Here is a 9,221-nt window from a genome sequence, read left to right as displayed (position 1 = left end):
GAAAATATGTAATTTTCTGGCTGAATACAATATGTTTGCAAAGAGGGGCTCATCTCCCTAAAGGTCCGACCCTAGTTTCATCCGAGGCTTTGGAGAATTCTATCAGGGGGAATGGGTTGGGTAACACTTACACCCCACCTACAATAGGGGTACACTAATTAACCGTCAGGCCTTAATAAGCATTAACTAACAGTTAATTATTAGTTAGCTAATGGTTAAATACCTATTTATTAAGGTTATTCATGTTAACTAAGGTAACAATTTATGTCGTCTTAACAGTTACTAAAGATTATATTGGCATTAGTAAATAGAGCATTATACAATAAGCATTAACTAAAACCTAAAAAACACTTAGTCGCTGTGTCTACAATTATTCATTAACGGTGTTCTTGTAAACTAAGGTATTAATTTATACATAATTTAATAGTTTATAAAGACTATTGGCATTAGTACATATTACTACCAGTTAAGAATTTGCACTAAGTAACTGTGAACAAATGTCCCTTTTTAAACATTTATTAGGGTTTAAATGTTGGTATAGACCTTAGAAGGTGCTAACTTACGTTATACAACACGTAGTTCTGACCCAGCGATCTGATTGGTCAACCTTAACATTTGGAACGTGCTCAAATCATCATATCATCACACCAAGGTCATCACTAGAAATATCACTCTGCCTCCTCAAGGGGAATATAGAATTGGAATTGAATTTCATATAATATGCAATATAATGTTGTTTTTACTTTTTATAGGCCTATCAAATGACCTATTTGGTGAAATCGGGTCTCTTATGGTCCTTTTTTGTCGCTCCGAGCACCCGTACCGTAACACTACATATGGTCATGCACTTACAATCCTAGCGGCGGCTAGCTGGACCGGTTTGGTTTTAACACACGACAATGTACTAACATTTTAAAAATACATGACTCCATCGATATCTTTTTTCAGCGAATATCTTACTTAAAACAACTGATCCTCTCTTTTCCCCGATCTGAAACACAGGTAGCAGCATGAATCTCTGTCTGTCTGACTGACATCTCTCAGTGGATGTCCTCACACCACCTGGAAATCAACCTCCACAAGACCGAACTGCTCTTCCTTCCAGAGAAAGACTCTCCCACCCTCGACCTGACTACTACCTTAGACAACTCTCTGTTATCCCGACCCTGACTGATAAGAACCTCGGAGACACTCGACAGTCAACTCTCTCTTACTGCCAACATCACTGCAACAACACGTTCCTGTAGATACATGCTGCACAACATCAGGAGAATACGTCCTCTTCTCACTCAGAAGGCGGCGCAGGCTCTGGTCCAGGTTCTGGTCCAGGTTCTGGTCCAGGTTCTGGTCATCTCACGTCTGGACTACTGTAGCTCCCTCCTGGCAGGTCTACCTGTTAGTACCATCTGACCTCTGCAGCTCATCCAGAATGCCGCAGCTCGACTGGTCTTTAACCTCCTAAATTCACTCCCACTACTCCGCTCCTCCTCCTCCTCCTCCTCTTCCTCCCCCTCCTCCTCCTCCCTTCACTGGTTACCAGTAGCTGCCCACATCCATTTCCAAACATTGGTACTTGCGTACCGTGCTGTGAACAGATCAGGTCCAGTCTCCATCCAGGACATGGTCCAACCTTACACCCCAGCCCGCTCCCTCCGCTCTGCTTCTACCAATCGGCTTGTTGCTCCTCACTGAGTTAAACACTCTACAAAATCAAGACTGTTTGCTGTCCTGGCTCCTAAATGGTGAATGAGCTCCCCAATGACATCAGGACAGCAGAAACTCTGAACATCTTCCACCGTAAACTAAAAACACACCTCTTCAGACTTTACCTTGAACAGTAGAACTTTAGTATCTTAAAATGACACTTACTGATAGAACTTTGTAGTTTGGCTTTCTTGAAGAAATTGTATTTTCTTGATTCCTGTTGTTCTGGGTTTTGTACCCTCATGGTTGAAATGCACTTATTGTAAGTCGCTTTGGATAAAAGCGTCAGCTAAATAAAATGTATTGTAATGTAAGGAAGGCTACAAGCCCGGACGGCGTCAGGCTGCTCAGGAACTGTGCAGATCAGCTCTGCCAGGTGCTGCTGCACATTTTCAACATGAACCTCAGCCTGGAGAGTCCCGGTCCTCTGGAGAACCTCCTGTGGGGTTCCAGTCCCAAAGACTGCACACCCCAAGGAGCTAATTCACTTCAGACCTGTAGCCTTAACCTCCCACCTGATGAAGATGATGGAGAGGATCGTTGTCTACTACCTCAGACCCCTGGCGAGCACCTCACTGGACCCCCTGCAGTTTGCCTACAAAGCAGGTGTTGGTGTGGAGGATGCGGTGATCTACCTGCTGTAGATATCCCTTTCTTACCTGGAGAACACTGGCAGCATGATGAGGGTCATGTTCTTTGACTTCTGTTGTATCCCCAATTGTTTTCCCCGAGTCCGTTGATAGAGGCAGTCTTTAGGCAGTTTCCGGTCTTAGCTTATTTTTATTAAGCATAGCATACAAGACATCTTGGAGAGCCCAACATCAACCAGAGGTCTCTTTGTTGGAGTCTGACTTCCTCCTTTCCGGCACATACACTTATACTATAGGAAGAGGCGTTACCTACAGTGAGGCGGGAACATTTGCATATGTTTGTCTCAGTACTTTTCCACTGTCCTCCGTTTGACCCACATCCCCCTTTTGATCTGATAGTGAGTTGCACCCTACTGTGACCCCAACGTGATAAGTTCCTGCATAAGCAATGTGTTCTACAATGCTTACAGTCAGTATATATTTTGAGCTTCTGTGCTAGGTTATGTTCACAACAATACAACACATATATATATCACATCATATCACTTATATATAGGTCGTACCATCAACTACCAATCTTAAGGTGTAGACAGAAGACTGTGTATGTAAATGAGTGTTACTGCTTGGCCAAACCAAAAGGTCACAGTAGGAGGTCTGCAACCTGTGGGGTCACATACTGTTGTTCTTTGAGGCATCAACAGGAACAGACAGCTGTCTGGAGGACTCCAGGGGGTGCAGGAAAACAACCCCCACCTCCACCAACCAACAAAGGATACATCAATACACATGACTTTTTGGTGGAAGACAACCAATGAGCATACAACATATGAGCCCTCATATGCACTAAGCAGATCTATATTCCACACTTTTTTTGTCATACATTTAATTTATTGTCCCACAATTGGACATAAAACTGCTGTTTGTTTGTTTTTTAGCTCTCAGCAGCCACTTCTAGTTTGTGATTGATCTAAATAATATTTATTTTTCTGCATCAGAAAAATGATGTGATTTTCATAGTCGAGTGCTGATTCAATTCAGTTCAATTTAATTTGTTGTGCCAAATCAAAACATGATTGATCTCAGGGAACTTTACATAATGAAGTTCTTCCAACTGAACCCCTACATTATAGAGAGGAACCCAACAATTCCCACATGATTGACAGTTGGAAGGAAAAACCTTCCTTTTAACAAAAATCAATCTGATGAATTTCATTGAAACATCATGTGTTGATAACACGCTAGCCGTTTACAGCTATAACTGTTACGATATGGTGTTGTCGGACCCAGACACAGTAGGAGGAGGTTTTCTTTCGACCCAGGAAGTTCTTTATTCTCACCAAAACACTGACGCACAGCAGGCAGAGAATACACAATATACAAGTCCGTATGGGGCCCAATGTTCAGCGAGGAGACCAGTCTCCTCTCCTCACTGCTCTCCTCCGGAGCCCAATGTTCAGCGAGGAGACCAGTCTCCTCTCCTCACTGCTCTCCTCCGGAGCCCAATGTTCAGCGGGGAGACCAGTCTCCTCTCCTCACTGCTCTCCTCCGGAGCCCAATGTTCAGCGGGGAGACCAGTCTCCTCTCCTCACTGCTCTCCTCCGGAGCCAGAAACAAGCTTCGTCGCGGATCGCGGCTGGCAGGCAGACGGACAGGTACGGAGCGTGGGCGGCTTCACTGGGGAGTCCCGAGGCTTCTCCACAGCGAGCGGGATGCTGGATCGACTGTGTGACGTCCGAGACTCTACACAGGATGGCCAAACCTTCGACAGCTGATCTCCGAGGAACGAACTGGGAGGTTTCTTCGTACAGGTGATACCCGAGGCTCGACACTGGACGACAGGAAACAGACGGGGAGTCAGAACCGGGAATCTCAGGCAAGGAGACAGACAGACTTACGGGACGGGATGTCGGGTAGGTGAGACCGATCGGAGAATATATACCAGCTGGTGGTGATCACTGGAGATGAGGCACAGCTGTGCTGATGGAGAGAGGCGCGGCGGTGGGCGGAGCTCGGAGGAGGGCACTGCGAGGAACACAAAACAAAACACAAGCACAATAACAAACAGACAGGGAAATGACAGCACACATGAGGAGAGGTGATCGGGAAACAAATAGAGGGAAACACACTAGGATCAGACAGGAATCCTCACAATAGCAATGCTACTTCATGTCCCCTCCTGCCTTTGGCATGAGCTGATTATGGATCTGAATGTACAGACTTGAAGAGAGCCCCCCGCCTCCTCCTCCATAGAAACAACACACAGAGACCAAAAGACACACAAAACGGATACAAACTTGCTGATGTGTTGTGTGTCTGTTTATGCTTTTAAATGTGAGACTTTTTTCCTGCACAGATGAAGCTCTGAGTCTGTATTTGATAACAGTTCAGGTCCAGTTTGATATTGACAGGGTGGATTAGAAAGGGCCATCGGGACAGTCATAGACTCAGTCAAGAGAAAACTAATTCACATGTGTTTGTGAGGACTCTCGTGTGTCTCCCCGATCACCTCTCCTCATGTGTGCTGTTGTTCCCCTGTCTGTTTGTTATTGTTTTGCCATGTGCTTGTGTTTTGTTCTATGTCCCTCAGCAGTACCCTCCTCCAAGTTCCACCCACTGCCTCGCCTCTCTCTGTAGGCACAGCTGTGCCTCATCTCCCGTGATCACCTCCAGCAGACATAAATACCCCGGTCTTTCTCCTGGCAAGTGTCAGTCCGTCCGTCCACCTACCTGGTATTCCGTCCCCGTAAGTCTGTTGGTGTCATTCAGTGTCGTTCCGGTTCTGACAGCCTGTTTGTCTCAGCTTACCTGCCGTCCAGTGTAGAAGCCACGGGTTCTCACCTGCACGAAGAAGACATCCAGATCGTTCCTCGGTGATCATCTGCTGATGTCTTGGTAATCCTGTGTCGATCCTCGGGCATCACACAGTCGACCCTGCCACCCGTTCCTGTGTCAGGACTTTAGGGATTCCACGCAGTCGATCCAGCCAGCTGCCCCTTGTGTCTGACCTCAGGATACCACACAAAGTGATCCAGCCAGCTGCCCCTTGTGTCTGACCTCAGGATACCACACAAAGTGATCTAGCCAGCTGCCCCTTGTGATCCAGCCAGCTTCCCCTTGTGTCTGACCTCAGGATACCACACAAAGTGATCCAGCCAGCTGCCCCTTGTGTCTGACCTCAGGATACCACACAAAGTGATCCAGCCAGCTTCCCCTTGTGTCTGACCTCAGGATACCACACAAAGTGATCCAGCCAGCTTCCCCTTGTGTCTGACCTCAGGATACCACACAAAGTGATCCAGCCTGCCGTTTTTGTGTCGGATCTCGGGATTCAACACAGCGAAGCCACGCCCACTCAGCGTGCTCTCTGCCTGCCGTGATCGCAACACTGATGTGGACCGGTGATCTCCAAGGGTCGACTTGAAATGTAAGAACTGAATTTAGAGAATTGAATTCTCCGTGAGGTTTAAATGCAGTTTCTTAGCAAATTAATTCAAATTCAGAATTAAACATAGTTTCCATTTTATTGAAATTCAGTTTCAAAGTAAAATTTGTATTTCAAGTTGAACAATTAAAATTCAAATGTTGAAAGCAATTCAAGTTTCGAATAAAATGCAAAGATAAATGATTCATATTAAGTTTCTAATGACACATATTTCTGTCCGTACACAAAGTCCTTGTTAGTCTGAAACATCCACCGAATAAAATGGTCTGTTATTGTTAGAATATTTTGAACTGTTTTAATCCGTTTCAGTCTGTTTGAGAATGTTTGTGTTTCAGACTGTTTTCTTATGTTTCCAACGGTCTTAAACTGTTTCAGACTGTTTTATAATGTTTTAATCCAGTTCAGAATATTCTGACTGTTTTAACCATCCAAGAATGTTTCAGTCTGTTTTTTGAAATTTCTGAGCCGTTTTAAATTGTCCCAGAATATTCAGACTGTTTTGATTTTTTTTAACCTTTTTTAAGAATGTTTCAGATTGTTTTAGAATGTTTTGAGCTCTTTTTTTTTTTTTTTTTTTTTTTTTAAAACAGTTCCAGAATATTTTATAATGTTTCAAATTATTTTAGACAGTTTCAGAATGTTTTTTTAAGACAGATTCAGACTCTTTTAAAATGTTTTGAAAAGTTGTATTCTGTTCCATGCATCCCAGTGACAGACGCAGAATGCTGGGAGCGGAAAAAGAGGGAGGCCTCCAGGGTCCCACCAGGTTTGCAGTGTCTCGTGTAGACAGTCTGTTGTCTATGTTTGAGCTCTTCCTGGCAGATTCCATCCTGAATGTAGTGCAGGACGTGACGAACAAGGAGGAGAGGCGAGTACAGTGACCCCTCGCTATAACGCGGTTCACCTTTCACGGTCTCGCTGCTTCACGGATTTGCATCGTGTTCTGCATTCTGATTGGCTGAACAGCCTCTCCGCTTCTTCTCTACCTGTTTGTCAATAACGTTGCGGTTTAATATGTACACGTACGTAAAACAGCTCGCCAAAACCACACCTGCACCGCCGGCTTTAGAAGAAAGAACCGCTGCAGAGCGGAGTCAGGATGCAGCGGCTCAGTCAGAAGAGCAGTGAAATACACGAGTCACTATTTGTCCGACTGTACTTTGTAGTTTTTTTTTCATAATCATTTTTCATTTCCTCCCGTTCTAATCCAATGACTCGGGTCGCAGTGGGGCGGTGCCGATCTCAGCAATTTGAAGCCTTCAGTTCGTATTGATGATTCAAATTATTATTTTACAGTACAGTAGTTATTTGTAAAAAAAAACAAAAAACATTTATACGGTACTTTTATTCGTTAAACAAATGCTTGGGCCTGTAAAAAGGTTTTGTTCTTTGGTTTCAATGTATTATGGAGTATTTCATTGTATAATAATTGTAAAAAATATAAAGGTTACTACTTCACGGATTTCGCCTATCACGGTTTCTATTTGGAACGTAACCCCCGCGATAAACGAGGGTTCACTGTATACGGCTTACAGCAATGGGGGACATTGATCTGCAGGTCTACTTGGGCCTGTTGATCCTGCCAGGAGTCGTCGGATCCAACAAAGAGGCGACTGCTAGTTTGTGGGATGCCGAGTCTGGGAGGACAACAACGACCCTGAAAGTGTTCCATATGATTTCTCGTATCATAAAATTCGATGATCGGGACACCAGACCAGCTCGCTGGGTGAGAGATGAAATCTCAGCCATTGGTGAGGTTTGGGACATGAAGGTGTATCAGCTGCAGCTCATGTATCATCCAGGTGCAGATGTCACAGTGGATGAGCGCCTAGTTCCATTTAGAGACGCTGGGGGTTCAAACAATACATGCCCAGGAAACCCACAAATATGGACTCGAAATCTGGGTTGCATGTGATGCCTGGACCAGATATCCATGGAATATGCAAATTTATACCAACAAACCAGTGGATGGACAGATGGAAAGGAATCAGGACCGGTGTATTGTCCTGGAGATGACAGAGGGCCTCAGGGGAAGCACCATCACCTGCAACAACCTCTTCAATGGACCAGACCTGGAACCAGGGGAAATGGACCAGGAGCAGGCTGGTTTATTGCTTTCCTGTATCTATAAATGCTGCTGTAGCGAAAAAAAATTCCCTTTGGGGATTAATAAAGTATCTATCTATCTATCCATCATATTCATAATAAACACAGTCACAATGATTGGAAAAGGACCAGGAGGAGGCTTTTCCAGGAGGAACTGGGTAAACAGCTGGTGACACCTCTCATCAGAAGGAGAAAAGTTCTTCCCCGCATGCCAGCCTCTGCCAGCGTGGTTCTGGACATTCAACAGGATAAACCCTCTACATCAACAGCAGCTCCCCCTTCACCCAGCTGCTTCTTCCATGAGGAACAGGTGCAAATCCTGTCCTGCCAAGCATGACTGGAAAACCACCATCAGGTTCCAGAAGTTCATGGAAGTTTATTGCTTTCCTGTATCTATGAACGCTGCTTTAGCGAAAACATTTCCCCTTGGGGATTAATAAAGTATCTATCTATCATACATATACAAAATAAACACAGTCACAACGAGACACTGCCACTCATGTAAATCAAGACACATTTACACTCACTCACATTGCATACATGTGCCAGTGAGGCACGCACACGCTATTCTTTTTTTGGAGTTATGAAAAGTTAAAATTTTTTTATTTGAATTCTTAATTGTTAATAGAATATAATTGCCTTTTGAAATTGAATTGTTGCTGTTCTATTTTTTATAAATAAATTCATCTTTTACTTCTAAATATGGTGGCAAATATTTGTCATATACCAGTCTGTGATCATCTACAGTAACTCATAATTTGTACTTTTCTTTTTCAAAAAGAAGGTATAATTTCGTATAAATGAGGAGTATTTGAGCATAAATTCCAATAAGAAGTGTAAAATTAGAAGTATTGAGTTGAGACTAACAAAATGTGGCACAGAATTGGGTGATTATTTATATTTTATGCTTTATAAACCAGACCAAAATTTGAAATGGTTTCAAAACAAATTTTCACCAAAACTATGCACCAGACAGTGATATTCCATCCTCTGATCTTATTTATTGTAAAAAATAATACACAATTTTGGCTTCTTTTTTTACTCGAATGTATGATGATTTCATAATGAGGTGTATTGACAAAAAAAAAAAAAAAGTGTAAACACAATGAAGTTGGCTGATGAGGTTCGACAAAAAAATGTTATGAATTTTCCATTATGCCTTCAGCACTCAAACCAGACATGGTCAAATTTGACCTGCGAGGACAGCAGGTGTGATTTTCTGCTGCTATTTGCTGCCATTGGAAAATATGAAATGGTTTCAAAAAAAAATTCCTGACTAAAATATGACGGACACCCATCTGTGATGATCCTTCAAGAAATGAAAATTTTATTTTCAAGATATTAAAAATAATTCAATTTTCACTATCTTTTACTCAAAA

This window comes from Brachyistius frenatus, unplaced genomic scaffold (assembly GCF_029030835.1).
Source record: "Brachyistius frenatus isolate BFR_SWC_R1_liver_20210118 unplaced genomic scaffold, ASM2903083v1 Contig_209, whole genome shotgun sequence".
In the NCBI taxonomy this organism is placed as follows: Eukaryota; Metazoa; Chordata; class Actinopteri; family Embiotocidae; genus Brachyistius; species Brachyistius frenatus.
Note: the sequence above shows the minus strand (reverse complement) of the source record.